We start from the raw sequence: 15,493 nt of genomic DNA, 5'->3' as shown, positions 1-15,493 counted from the left end.
TCACCACATGAGATCAGGAAAAGGGAGTTTAGAAGTGCATTGACTGAATCATGAGGCATGTGTGTTTCTCTGAACCTCTCATCAGCCCACTGAAGTTTATTCTAGCCCAGCACTCCTCTCTCCAACTCACATTGCAGGTACACTTATCCTCTCTGCTTACAAACCATCTTGAATGGAAGTACTTGCAATATTGAACCACTGACATCTTCCCCACATTTACTCAATGATATTATAGTCACCATCAAATGATACCCTTCACTCATTTATTCAACACATACCATTACTCTTACTAGTAGGTTGCTTCACTTTCTTCTGATAGGTAAAGTGCGCAAGACACTGTACAGGGGAACAGAATGCTCTTCTCTACGTTGTGACTCCTGCAGGAACAACCCTCACTGCCACATACTGATATGCAAACTGCAGCTTCTCACTGCCATTCTGGAAACTCAGACTTGTGCATATTAAAGGACACCTCCAAGTGTGTTCTGGCACTTCAAGGACACCTTCAATGTACCAATAGTTTGTTCAATGCTATTTCAAGAGTACTTGTTCATTCTGACTGGCCTCATCAGAAGCAAAATTTATGTAAGTAGTTGCCTGGAAACAAGCAATCAGACTTCTCCCATTGTGTACATCAGCCTGTGAGATTCTTCAGTTGCCTCCAGCAGGACACTGGAGTAATACTTAGTTGAAGATAGTAGTGACATCAACAGTCACAGGTTAATCATGGCCACCAGATCCAGTTGGGGTCTCGCTAGAAGAAAGCAACTATTTTCCAGAGTTTAGAAGAGAGTAGATCACATCAAAATCTACATAATTTTTGAAGGGCTTGGCAGGGAAGATATTCCCCCTGGCTGTGGAATCTAGGACTGGGGACATACTTTCCAAATAAGGAATTGACCATATAGAAATGGAGCAAAGAAAATTTTCTTCCCTCAGGTTGAAGACCTTTGGAATTCCCTAACTCTGACAGCTGTTGAGGCTTGGTCATTGTTTTCATTCAAAACAGATCAATAGTTTTCTGGACAGTAAGGGAATCAAAAGAAATGATGATACTGGAAAATGGCATTGAGGTAAAAGGTTAGCTCTGACCTTTGATAATGGCCACTACCTAGCATGATATGCTGAGCCTCTTAGTCATGTGGGAAAAGCTTCTGGTCTGTTTATATACCCTGTGTGACAGGTGTTGGCACCTGTGAGCTGCACTCTGTTTATGTCCTCCCATCTGGGTAGCTGAAGAGTGATGAAAAGCATCCCATGGGTACGCTTGAAGTACTGATGTTTGTTGTTGTCCTCCTTTGAATCACCATCTGTGATGATTGAGATCTACAAAGTGGAGTTCACATGTGGTCACCTCCAATGTTTGGAAACCAAATTGCCGAGTTTACAAACTTTATTTCAATGTTTGCAAAGCTGGTCCAAACTTTTCTGAGTATCTTCCCAACCCAGTTTACTATGAGCTGAGCCATTTACAGGGTTACTCAAGAAAACAGTGGGTGACACAGTGGTGCAGCTGGCAGAGCTGCTGCCTTGTAACATCAGAGACCTAGGTTCAATCCCAACTTTGTTCTATCTGTGTGGAGTTTGTATGTTTTCCTTGTGACCACATGGTTTTCTTCCAGGTGCTCAAATTTCCTCCCACATTCTAAAGACGTGCAGGTAGGGAGGTTAATTGGCCACTGAAAATTGTTCATAGTGTGCGGATGACTTAAAGAATCTGGGGGAGGATGATGAGCATGTGGGGAGAATTTTTAAAAAGGGATTAATGTAGGATTAGTGTATATGGGTCAACATAGTCAATAGACTAAAGGCCCTGTATCTTTGCTGTATTTTTCCATGACTCTGAGTTCGCAATACTTATCAATAGATCTGTCTGTCAGAATTTCGGTTGCCTCCAATGCCAATAACTGACAAGAGAACCACCAAAAGCACTGAATTTCTTTCACCCAAAATTTTATGATGCCGAATTCACTGCTAGAAAGAGATGCTTAAAACTGATGAAATAGTAACTTTCTAAAGTGAATTGAAAAAACAGTTGAAAAAGGGAAATTTGCAGTGTGATAGGGAACAGGGAGAGGAATGGTAAGTTCCAGAAAAATGGCAAACCTCTGGGCAGTATCAATAATCCAATTAGAATTAATTTTCATGAGCAATTAACACATTGTAGTTAGAAATCCACCACCCTTGAGTAAGAAGCCTCCATGCAGCCAGTGTGTTTAGGTTAAATCAGGAATGCAGCCTGCTGATGCATTGTTACTTTTGGCAGGCTAACACCTGACATTGCCCCTCTTTCACTACACCCCCTCCCCCCCCCCCCCCCCCCCCCGGCCAAAACCCACTCATTCACTGAAATTTAGGCCATTGCATCCATTTCTGGGAACAATGCTTGAAAGGTTGTAATGGTTACAGTGTAGATTTACAGGAATGACACCAGAAGTAATGAACATTGGTTACATGGAGAAATTAGGGTAAAGCAGTTAGAGGAGATTTACTTCGTGTCCAAAATCAAAATTGGGTTTGACAGAGTAAGTAGGGGGAAACTGGCTAAAGAGTCAATAAGCAAAAAAAAGATTTAACATAATTGGCAAAAGAACCAGAGGGGACATTGTGAAAATCTCATTTACCCAACATGTTATGGTCTTGAATTCAGTAATGGTTAAACTAAAAAACATCATAAACTAATAAAGATTCATATAAGCTGATTAAGTGGTAATTTTCTAAATTGAATTGGAGAACCACTTGAAGAGGAAAAATTTTGAAGGGTAATGGCAAAAAGAGAAGAAAGGGATTAATTTGATAACTCGTTTGAAAAGCCAGCACAAGTGAGATAATGGTCTCCTGTGTTGTATCTTTCTATGATTATGTGGTAAACGTCCCAACTTCAGTTGGTGTGCCTTTTATAGGGTTAAATTTGTCAATTAGCTGTGCTTTCCCTAGAGGGAGGGGAAACACCCACTGGGATTCCCACTTCTGATTTCCATCCAGTAATACAGGTGAAATTAACCTAAATTCCTTACCGGTGTGCCTTTTAGGCTTACACTGCTGATTTAACCCAGGTTTACTGATTGTATTGAGGAAGGGCATCACACACAGGTTCCTCCTCTGCCCCCCCCCCCCCCCCCCCCCCACCCACCCACGCTCCTCATCTGGTTCCATCTGCCATTCACCTCTCCCCTAATGGTTCCCATTCTCATCTCCTTTCTTGATCAGAATCTAGCACTGATAACGCTTTGTGTTCCTCCAGCAGCTATCTCCTATCTTCACACTCCCCTCCCCCTACCTTGCTCCATCTGTTTTATTTCCTCCCTTTTCCCTCTTTTTCTGCCTTCATTTATCATTCACCTGCCACTGTCTTACAACTCCAGCCCTGCTCACCTTCCCTACCTGGCATTACTTTGTCTGTCATCTTATCCCCCCTTCTTTGTCCACCATTCACCTTGGAATCCTTTCTCACCACTCCCCTTCTCTTTATACTGGCCACTTTGCCTCTCCACTCTCAGTCCTGATTGCAGGGTTTCGACCTGAAATATCAATTCCTATCCTCCCACAGATGCTGCTTGACCCGCTGAGTTCCTCCAGCCGATTGTTACTGATTGTGTTGGCCACTTCTTACCAATACATCATACCAGTCTGTACTGGCTTACATTAGTTACTGGACAGAGGTGAAAGTACTGACAAAAGAATACTGTATATGCATCTTGTGTAAAGGCAGAATCAGGTTTGGCATTGCTTTTCCTCCCACCTAATGATTCAGTAGCTTGTAGCTTCTGCCTTGGCTCTCTCAAACAGACTGGCCACTTGGGCAGAATGCCAGTAAATGAATTGGTCCCTTGGACTGCATGCCCGCATAAATCCGTGCCTTCGGGAGAGGAAGGGAGAAAATTGGAGCGTATCCAATATCCTTTGAACATGGAATTTAAAGTACAACACACGTCTTACCCATCAATAGTATGTGCTGTATTTGTTAAACAGAAAAGGAGCATTCGGTGCATTAGAATGTAAGTACTTTGAGAGAATCGTTATACTGTGTTATAAGATATTTATTGATGCTGCTGTCACAACCCCACTTAACTGAGGGGTTGTGAAAATTCTGCATTGTTTCCCAGTACTCAGCTAAAGGAATTGTTGTATTCCAGAGATCACCTTTTCCAGTTTAGAAGAAATATTGTGTTGCTTTTTCAAACTTTTCTCCCAGAAAAAGAATGCAGTTGCTGTTGGTTTTATGGTTCCCTTGAGCAAAATTCCATGTCAGAAAGGAAAAGGAAGTCAGCAGCACACATCTGGACTAATGGTGGCAATTGTTTTAAGTACGTGTGTAACTGTGTTGGTTGATGTCAAAGGGCAGAAGTCCTGCTTTAATGGTGTCAAAGGGCACAAGTCGTAAAGCAGCTGACCTCTGGATAAAATTGTGTAGGAACAGTGGGGTTGTTTAACTCTGAGCTTTTGCGTTTCTGGTGTTTCCAATAGTAATGTTCATTCATTGGTGTGGAATGTGAAAGTTCATTTGGGAAGCCTTTGGCCGACAAAGAACAAATTATCACTGCAGTTGTATTGTACTAAAAAAGCACATCTGAAACTGCATGTGGTGAAGAAAGGTTAAAGTTGCATTGTCCACGTCCCAATCAGTTAAAATCTGTAAAGGCTAAGTTCCCACCAAAGTGACTGTTGCAGTTTTCATAAGGTTATGGCACAACCAAAACTGAACACTGATTAGTCACCAGACATTTGAAATAAATAACAAGAACTGAAATCTTAAATTAAAAAAAATTGCTTCTTATTCAAGGAAATCATATACAGAATATTATATATATATCTGCTGCTTAGCAAGTCTCACCAACAGTTCACCCTTCATTTAAAAAAAATCTGTTACAAAGCATTATGATTAAAGGAGTCCTTCAGGCTGCACTCTCAAACTTCAATAAGTGTGTCTTACTGATAAATACAAAGGATGCTGTGAGGTTCTTCAAACCTTTAAACTTTACAGCTGTGAGCAGAAAGATTTGACTGTAATCTATCAACAAATACATTTGTCCTTGGGCAAAGTCTAAGCTCTTACCTGTAGGCCAATATTTCCAATGTGCACTTAATCTATTTGTTGAAAATGGAAATCAAACTTTTGAGATATATCTTGAGCTCTATTCATCTTGTGTTTTTATATATGATTGCTAATTTCTTATGTTGATAACATGCATGTCAAAAGTGAATTCAGTAATTTACATTTTTAACTGACAGTTTTATTTGTTTTATATTTAAAATTGTGTATTCAGAACATTCCAAAGCTGATTTTCTTGTACCTGATACAATAATCATAACATTATGACTTAATGATGTGTGACAGTCATTAACTGTAAAAATGTATAAAGTATCTTAGAATTACAAATAATTGGTAATGATGTAATTTTTTAAAAAGGCAGAATACAAATATTGCAAGATTCCTTACTTTAAGAGATTTTATAGAATATTTTGTTAAAAAAGGATTTTAAAAGGCTGCAGTAGTATGATGCACTGAATGAGTTACACAATTGACGAAATTGACAACTGGATGGCTTGACCAGAATATGAGCAGAGAAAATTTTCCTTCCCAATAATGTTGAGAAATCACCAGAATATGTACTCTTGAATAGAAAGTGGAAAAACTTTTCACCTAGCAAATGAAAAACTGACATGTTGATTGTGCAATTGAGTAGGATGGAGTGAAGTACATGCATTCCATGTTTTACAAATTTTCACTGTTACAACATTGACTCTTTGGTGTACATGTCTTTTGATTTATGAACCTATTTTTGCCATAAGTGTGCCACATTCCACCCATGGGAATGTACAATATTGATATACCCACAATGCATTTTGCTGAGTTTTACCAATTTACCAAATTTCACTTGACAAAACATTTTCCAGGAATGCATACCTTTGGTAACTCAAAGGCTGTTTTTAAACTAACTTTGTATTATGATTGTGCTTCTTCTTTCTCCTCTTCTGGCAGAGCAGTTCTTCAAAAGGGTCAATGGAAGCTAGGTAATCCCCAACCTTCCAATAGTGTACCTTTGTCTCTATTATGCCCTGGCTTTGACAACTATATACTGATTATCTGAATTTCATTGTCTAGAACCTCCAAAAATTCCATGTATGGACTTGCTCACTAGAGCTATTGAGAAATTAGAAATGTGTAGCTCATAAAGATTGGCAAAAGGATTTGGCAGGAGACTATACTTTGGAATACTCTGCTGAGTTTAGGAATTAGAGTGCAGAGCCATGGATACCTGTGAGAATGTGCTGAGGCAATTAAAAATGAACATTGGAAATATAGCATCTTACCCATAAGATCTCGTGGCATTGCAGATCTATATATAATGGTGTGTTACTGCCTTTTATGTTTATCACTCAATGGTCATGCTGAACTGACAGCTATTTTATGGAAATAGTCTTTTCTGAACTGTGCATTCTACAGTAATACTTTATTGGTATTCATTTATTATTGTCACTTGTACTGAGGTACAGTGAAAAGCTTGTCTTACAAACTGATTGTACAGGTCAATTCATTACACAGTGCAGTTACATTGAGTTAGTACAGAGTGCATTGATGTAGTACAGGTAAAAACAATAACAGTACAGAGTAAAGTGTCACAGCTACAGAGAAACTGCAGTGTTATAAGGTGCAAGGTCACAACAAGGTAGATCATGAGGTCATAGTCCATCTCATTGTATAAGGGAACCGTTCAATAGTCTTATCACAGTGGGCTGGAAGCTGTCTTTAAGTCTAGTATGTGCCTTCAGGCTCCTGGATCTTCTACCCAATGGAAGAGGAGAGAAGAGAGACTGTCCTGGGTGGGTGGGGTCTTTGATTATGCTGGCTGCTTCACCAAGACAGCAAGAGGTAAAGACAAGAGTCCAAGGAGGGGAGGCTGGTGTCTGTAACGTGCTGGGCTGTGTCCACAAATCTCTGCAGCTGCTTGTGGTCCTGGGCAGAGCAGCTGCTGTACCAAGCCATGATGCATCCAGATAGTGCTTTCTATGGTGCATTGGTAAAAGTTGGTGAGAGTCAAAGGGGACAAACCAAATTTCTTTAGCCTCTTGAAGTAGAGGTGCTGGTGAGCTTTCTTGGCCATGGCTTCTACATGACTTGACCAGGACAGGCTGTTGGTGAAGTTCACTCCCAGGAACTTGAAGCTCTCAACCCTCTTGACCTCGGCACCATTGATGTAGACAGGTGCATGTACACTGCCCCCTTTCCTGAAGTCAATGACCAGCTCTTTTGTTTTGTTGACATTGAGGGGAAAGGTTGTTGTCATGACACCATTCCACTAAGCTCTCTATCTCCTTCCTGTACTCCGACTCATCGCTGTTTGAGATACGGCCTACAACGGTGGTAGCATCTGCAAACTTATAGATGGAGTTAGAGCAGAATCTGGCTACAGTCATGAGTGTTTAATCACTTCCTCTCCAAGATTCACCCCACATTGCTGTCAAGGTTTTCTTACAACTAGCCTGCTGAGTCACTACTGACTTAGTCTGCATTTTTTTTAACATGAGGGCAAATGGAAGAACAGTTTCAGGTTTCCTGGGTTTGGTTTAACCATACACTCAAGATAAATTGAGATGAAAAGATCAGCTGATACAGGCAGCATGAAGGTTAATACAGTGGTGAGAATACTAGTGACAGTGTTGCAAGAAGAAGATCTGCTTCACAGCTCCAGTGACCTAGGTTCACTCCCACTTGATCTCTGGTGCTATCTGTATGGAATTTGTTCTTATTCTACAGCAGATGCACTCTCTCTGGCTCTCCACTCAGCTTTGGACAGCCTAGACAACCACAAGGCATACGTTAGGCTGCTGTTTATCAATTACAGCTCAACATTCAACACCATCCCCTCAGTACTAATCACCAAGCTTCAAAACCTGGGCCTCTGTACCTGCCTCTGTAACTGGATCCTTGACTTTATCAGGAGACCAGAGTCAGTGTGGATCAGTAGTAACATCTCTTCCTTGCTGACAATCAATACCAGTGCACCTCAAGGATGCGTGCTTATCCCACTGCTTCACTCTCTACAGTCATGACTGTGTGGCTAAGCACAGCTCAAACACCATCTACAAGTTTGCTGATGATACCACTGTTTGTGGTAGAATCTTAGATGGTGATAGGGAGGTGTACAGGAGTGAGCTAGATCGGTTGGTTGAGTAGTGTCGCAGCAACAACAACCTCACACTCAACATCAGCAAGACCAAAAAAACTGACTGTAGACTTCAGGAAGGGGAAGTCAGAAGAACACACACCAGACCTCATTGAGGGGTCAGTGGTGGAAAGGGTGAGCAGCTTCAAGTTCCTGGGTGTCAACAGCTTGGAGGATCTATCCTGGGCCCAACACATTGATGCAATCACAAAGAAGGTATGCCAGTAGCTCTACTTTGTTAGGAGTTTGGTGACATACCAAATCTCCTCAAAGACTTCTGCAAATTTCTACAGATGTATGGTGGAGAGCAGTCTGACTGGTTGCATCAGTCTGGTATGGAGGCTACAATGTGTAGGATCACAAGAGGCTGCAGAGGGTTGTAGAATCAGCCAGCTCCATCATGGGCACAATCCTCCCCACCATCAAGGACATCTTCAGGAAGAAGTGCCTTAAGAAGGTGGCATCTATCACTAAGGACCCTCACATCTAGGACATGTCCTCTTCTCATTACCTCATTTGGGGAGGAGGTACAGGAGCCTGAAGAACCACACTCAATGATTCAGAAGCAGCTTCTTTGGAGGGGCCACCATCATGAATGGTCAATGACCCATGAACACTACCTCATTCTTTTTTTTTTGCACTATTGATTTATTTTTGTAATTAATAATCTGTCTTTACTGTCCTGCTGTTGCAAAACAACAAATTTCATAGGTTGGTGATAATAAATCTAATTCTGATTCTGTAAGTTCTAGCAGTGAACACATGGGTTTCTTTGGGGTGCTTTGTTTTTCTCAACAATCTCAAAGACATGGAAGTTGGTAGATTATCTGGCATGGTAGTGTAGCAGTTAGCATAATGCTACTACTGTGCCAGCAACCCAGATTCAATTCCAGCCGCTGTTTGTAAGGAGTTTGTATGTTTTCCCCATGTGTCTACATTGGTTTCCTCTGGGTGCTCGGGTTTCCTCCCACATTCCAAAGACCCACAGGTTAGGAGCTGTGGGCATGCTATGTTGGTGCCACAAGAGTGGCGACACTTGCGGACTGCCCCCAGCACATTCTCAGTAACACAAAGGTGCATTTCACAGTTTCGATGTACATATGACTAATAAATAAATATGATCTTACAGTATCTTATAATTGCTCACTGTAGATTGCCCCATATGTGGTGTTGTGTAGTAGAATCTTGAGTTTTTGGGATTACGGGGAGTATGAAATGGGATTTGAGTAAACTTAGTGTGAATAAACTTAGCTTGATGATTAACATGGACTCAGTAGGCTGAAGGGCCTGCTTGAGGATCTATGATGCTAATGTTTTTGTTGACAGAAAATTCTTAGTTTTTCTATTGAGGATGGCATTTAGAACAGATGTAATAGAAATAGGAGTAGACCATCCAGCCTCTCAAACCTTCTGCCATTTATTCAGATTGTGGCTGATCTTCTATCTCAGCACCACTTTCCTGTATTTCCTTCACTGCATTCAGTCATTTTGAAGCAATATGTAAAGTTGTGTTAGGGGATTGAAAGGCCATGTTCCAGAGATGAAAGGTGAAAGGTTGTATGGTTGAGTGATACACAAGGAAGGAAAGGAGAGAAGAATATCAGATAGCCATATAGAGGTGGATCAGATATCTCCATGATGAGAATGAGGGAAACCCCATGCAAGCAGAACTTTTTAAATCCTATAAACCCCACAGACTTTTTTACAAGTCTATCATGGCTGCATTCTCTTCAGGAACACTCCTAATGTTTACAACCAAATGCACCACCATACTCTTTTCTAAACACCATGTAAAAGAACTTTGCAATGAACACAACATACATATATAAAACATGCATACATTTAGAAAGTGAAAATCAAAAAAGGGTTTTATTTTCCTCTAATATGTCCCAGAATTGGCCTTGGAGTTGAGTTCCACAGTATTCCTGGTACAAATTGTTTGAATTGCATATTAGGAATCCCACAAGCTTTTGTCTTCTGCATCACCAGTAGCAGCTGATACATTGAAGAGTGACCAGCAATAGCTGCTAATAAGACAGCAATGTCCATGTTGTGTCACCAGTGTTAATGTGCCAATACATCCAGCAATTAGATGATTGACTTTCCCAGAGGATAAAAGTGAGCCTAAACCAAAGGCTCTTTGAAGGTTATTCTTTTGTGACCCATCTGTTGAGAAATCAAAATAATCCTTTGTTTGCAAGGACGAGGCATGATCTTTACAAGGTGATTTGCTGGTCTGGCTAATTCTGAGTTGCCATAATCAATTTTCTGTGAAGTGAGTGGAAAAGTATTGCCTCAAGGACACCTGCAAATTCAGTGTGATTTGTTATTTGATTTGGATGTGTGCCATTTATTGCAATCCAAAGAAATATCTACATTTTCTGCTTCACTAATCCTACTTTGATAAAATTTGAAGCCGCTGGGGGAGAAAAATAGCTTAGAAATGAGATGAATTAGCACCCCTATTTATGCACAATTGCATGAAATGATTTAACCTGGAATAGATTGGACTAGTGACAGTTTCTGAGTAAAGTTATGCCCATTCCAAAATTAGACTGGGCACTTTCATGTGCCATTCATATAAGCATGCTTGATAGCAACATCAGCCACTCGCCCAGTGACATCGCTATTAGTGCAAAATCTCATTTTTGCCTCTAGCAACATAAATTGCTGCTCAGAACTGCAGTCATGACTATTGAGGCAGTCTCAGTACAATTATAATCACATCATGTAACTTTTAGTTTTTAAAAAAAACTACACTAAGATTCTGACTAGAAAGCTTCTGAACTCATTGTGGGGTTGCTCCAATGTCTCTGAATGTGTCTGAACTAATAGGGAGTATTTATTTCGGCATTTAACTGCCAAGTTACTTATGCCTCAGTGGTGACACCACTGTCAACACTCCAAGCTGGAGGCATTATGGAGATGGTTGACCACTGGGTAGATCCAGGACCTCAAGACAGGAATGCCCATCAGTGAAGTGTATGTGAACTGTGTATCTTTACTACTTATTTAAAGCTTATTACTGAGCAATATTTTTAGTTGCTTGAGTTTTGCAAGATTGTCACCAATAGAGCACTTGCTATTCTGAAGACTTAAAGCTTTCGTGCCTGGACTGGTCTCTCCATGGAGGACAAAGTCAAGTTGACTCTCAACTTCCTTGTCACAAAATCTTTGTCTCTCCCAATCTGCTGCTCACCTCTGCATCAGAGAAGATCCCAAAACACTCTGTTCACAAAGAAATGCTTTCCTTTACTTTGATTTCAGTGAGGAATAGGTGTCATCTTGGGCACCGGGATAAGATTAATTGTCATCAAGAGGTAAATTGATTAATCAAGGCAAGCTAGCAAGGATTTGTTAAGGGCAAATTATGTTTAACCAGTTTGAGTGAATTGTTGAGGGTAATGCAGTCAATGTAGTCTGCATGGATTTCTGCAAGGCTTTTGATAAGCAGCTGCATGGCAGAAGGGAAATATAGCATGAATACAAAGTTTGGCAAGTAACAGACAGGAGGTGGTAACTGGTTGGTTTCTGGACTGCAAGGACCTGTGTTGAAGGCATTGTTTCTTTTTGACCTATTTTCATGACTTAAGTTTGAGTTGCAATTTCTGAATTTGCAGATGTATTAATGCAACTGAAGTGTTAATGATAGATGGCAGTAGGATGCAGACAGGTTGGTGGAAAGGTCAGACACATGACTGATATAGCTCAGTGCAGAAAAATATGATGTATTTTGGCAGGAGGAATGAAGAGAGCAATGTAAAATGAAGGATACTGTTCTAAGAGGAATGTAGGAACGGGGACCTGAGGGTGTATGTTCAGAATCATTAAGAGTGGCCGGGTGAAGTTGAGAAAGCAGTTAATAAGGCATACATAATTCTGTATATTATCACTTGAAGCATAGAGTATAAAAAAAAGTGTATAATAAATACACTGAATTTATAAAGTACTGATCCAGCCTCAATGAGAGTATTATGTTCAATTCTGGTTGTAGGAAGGATTTGAAGAAATTGGGGAAGACCCAAGAAATATTTGAGAATGATTCCAGGGATTTGGGACTAAAGATACAAGGAATGGTTAGAAAGCCTGGTCCTGTTTTCTTTGGAGAAGAGAAGATTTGATAGAAGTATATAAAATTGAGGGGTCTAGGAGAGTGGATAGTAGGAACTTATTCCTTTTGGTGGAGGGGCCAAGGACTCGAGATCAAGTATATAAAAGGGGACAGAATTAAGAGTGCCATGGGGAAAATGTTATGCAGTGTTCCTCCAGCTTGTGTGTTGCTTCAGATTCCAGCATCTGCAGTCTATTGTCTCCTTTTTTGTAGTGTGTATTTAGAATCTGGAATGCACTGCCTGCCTGCATGGTGAAGGTAGGTTCCAGTGTGGGCCTCCGAGATTGGCTAAATGGTGAGGAAAAATTTGCAGGGCTATGGAGAAGGGGCTTGAGGGAAGAACTAGTGAATTGCTTTGATGAAGAGCCAACAAAGACAGCGGGTTGAATTGTCTTCTGTGCTGTTACAATTCTATGATTTTCATCAGGAAGCTGTGATAGTCCCCAGAACAAAGCACTAGGCCCTCTGCACACTCCAATAGTAGCAAGTAATAAAGTACACAGCATGTCAGCCAGGCAAGTCAGTTGATACTCAAATATTTTGCATGGTGCTTTACAGGCCTACTTTCACTGCTTGTAAAACATCAATAAATGAATCCCTGATTAATTACTATAATGGCTTTATGTAACTGTTTAGTGGTCTGCAGTTCAACCTGACACTTTTTTGTGAGAACAGCAAAATTAATTTGAGTATTTCTTCTTTGTGGGTGAATTCTATCAAATGGAGGAGACATTAGCTACCTTCCGCCAAGCTCTTCTAATGGAAATGCTAGTGGGTCTCCTCTATCTTCATCAGTATTCCAGTGTCACATTGTGTAAATGTAGAGCTTTCTCCTGCATCATAAGTCCTCACTGGTAGCTGTGGCACATGTTGCTGCTGTTCCCTTGCCACAGGGAGTGAGCCTTTGAGGGAGGATTTTCTTCTGTCATTAGTGGACAGTAAATTGGCAGCAGCTGCAATCAATTGAGCCTTGTCCCTTTGCCAATCTTGCAGGTTCCATTTCACCAACTGAACTTCCCTAATGTTGTTTTAAATGTTCTTTTTGCCAATTTCAAGATTTTTTTTGTGGCTGAATGAAATGGGTGTTGGTACTAAATACAGGGATGATTTAAATCATCTATCCAATCTCAAGGCTAATGCATTTAAAAGCTCCCCAAGGACTCAGTTGGTAACAACACTTCTCTGAGCCAAAAGGACCTTGGTACTGATCCTTGGTCTGTGCTAATCTGAGCCAGGATGGCGTACAGGAATCATCTTCAATGCTGATCAGCCACAAAGATGGCAAGCAGGCTGCTTTTGAAAGACCCACTGGGGGTAAGCCAACATCACCCTGAAAAGTAGACAGAAAATTGTACGGAGGCTGATGGATGATGTTTTAACTTAGGGATATAGAGAATTTCTCTTGTGTTTTATCAACTAAATATTCTTTATAACAGAAGTGATTATTATTTCTTGATATCAGGATTAGGTAAATAAGGGAATGAAAGGTTTGAACTTGGAATGGTTTCTTCAACTTTTTCAGTCTTTCTGGAATTCACAACTGATCTGTATCACCACAACACCTCCACAGGACCAGCTAATGAGCCCCTTAAACTGCCTGGTATTTAAAGCAGCAATGGAAATATGTTTTGAGGGAAGTTTCATAGCCTTTTCCAATGCTTGAGGCTGTGTAAAGTAAGTGGAATGTGCAAATAAATGGAAAGTGTAAAGATAAGCAGATCAAAGGATTTTGCTGGATCCTTTGAAGATCTGTAAATGAAAGTGTATGATGTCTGGATTTTTGACCCAAGTTTGCTAATTTTAAATCTTTGCATTATAAACTGAAAAGTTAATATCCACTTTAATCTTTTAGATCAAATAATCAAAGCTGAATGATTCTTTTTTTTGCCTTGTTGAGTGGAGTGGAGGTTAAAATAACAGTTTTTAAAAAGGATTGTTATCTTTTTTGAGAGAGCTGGAACTAAGGAAAGTCCTTTGGAGTTAGAACAATGATCATCCTTCGCAAGTACAGAGAATGATTCTTTAGACTGATTTCACTTTTATCATATTTTATCTGGTTGAAAAAATACTCGTTGAATTGTAAAATTTTATAGCCTGGAAAGAGGCCAATTGGTGCAGCCAGAATAGGATAATGGCTATTTTAGCTAAATTGGAGGCACACTGGTGCAGCTAGTAGAACTGCTGCTTCACAGCTCCAGTGACTTGGGTTCAATCCTAACCTCTGGCACTGTCTGTATGGAGTTTTCATGGCCTCTCCATGACTGCGTGAGTTTCCTGCAGGCGCCCTGGTTTCCTTGCACACTTCATAGATGTGGTTGGTTAACTGGCCATTGTAAATTGTCCAAGTGTGTTGGTGAGTGGTAGGATCTGAGGGTGTTGATGGAAATGTGGGGAGAATAAGTGGATTAGTGTAGGATTAGTATAAATGGGTGTTTCATGGTTAGCAAATCAGTGAGCTGATGAGCCTGATTCCATGCTATATGATTCTGGGACCCAAATGCTTGTTCCTGGACAAGCATCGAGAGGCCTGGATTACTGATCAGGAACAAGAATTCAAACCACACCGTGATAGTTGGAGAAGTTAAACTGAAGTATTTAAATAAGCCTGGAATAAATAATTCATCATTGATGACCATGAAGCTATCAGAATATTGGATCTGACTTGCTAATGTATTTTGAGAGGGGAAAAAAAACTCTCATACTTGCCTATGATGACTTGATAGGTTGGATTCAAAATTGACTTGGTGATAGACAGTGGTGGAGGGGTGTTATTCTTACTAGAGGTTTGTCGCCAGTGGTGTTCCGCACAGCTCAATGCTGGGACTTCTGTTTGTGATGTAAATTTAGGTGGACTGATTAGTAAGCTTGCAGATGACAAATTGGCGGAGTCGTGAAGTTGTCAAAGGATTCAGCAGGATGTGGACCAGGTGGACGTGTGCAGAGAATTGGCAGGTGGGGTTTAATCTGGATAAGTGTGAGATAATGCACTTTGGGAAGTCGGATATGAGAGGAAAGTGCATTGATGTAAAAAGGGATCATGGGGTGCAAGTCTGTAGCTCCATGGAAGTGGCATCACAAGCAGATAGGGTGGTAAAGAATGCATATGGCATACTTGCCTTCGTCAGTTGGGGTGCTGAGTATAACGGTAGGAAGTCATGCTGCAGCTGTATAAAACTTTGTTTGGGCCGCATTTGGAATATTGCATGCAGTTCTG

Source organism: Pristis pectinata, chromosome 2, assembly GCF_009764475.1.
Source record: "Pristis pectinata isolate sPriPec2 chromosome 2, sPriPec2.1.pri, whole genome shotgun sequence".
NCBI classification, from domain to species: domain Eukaryota; kingdom Metazoa; phylum Chordata; class Chondrichthyes; order Rhinopristiformes; family Pristidae; genus Pristis; species Pristis pectinata.
Note: the sequence above shows the minus strand (reverse complement) of the source record.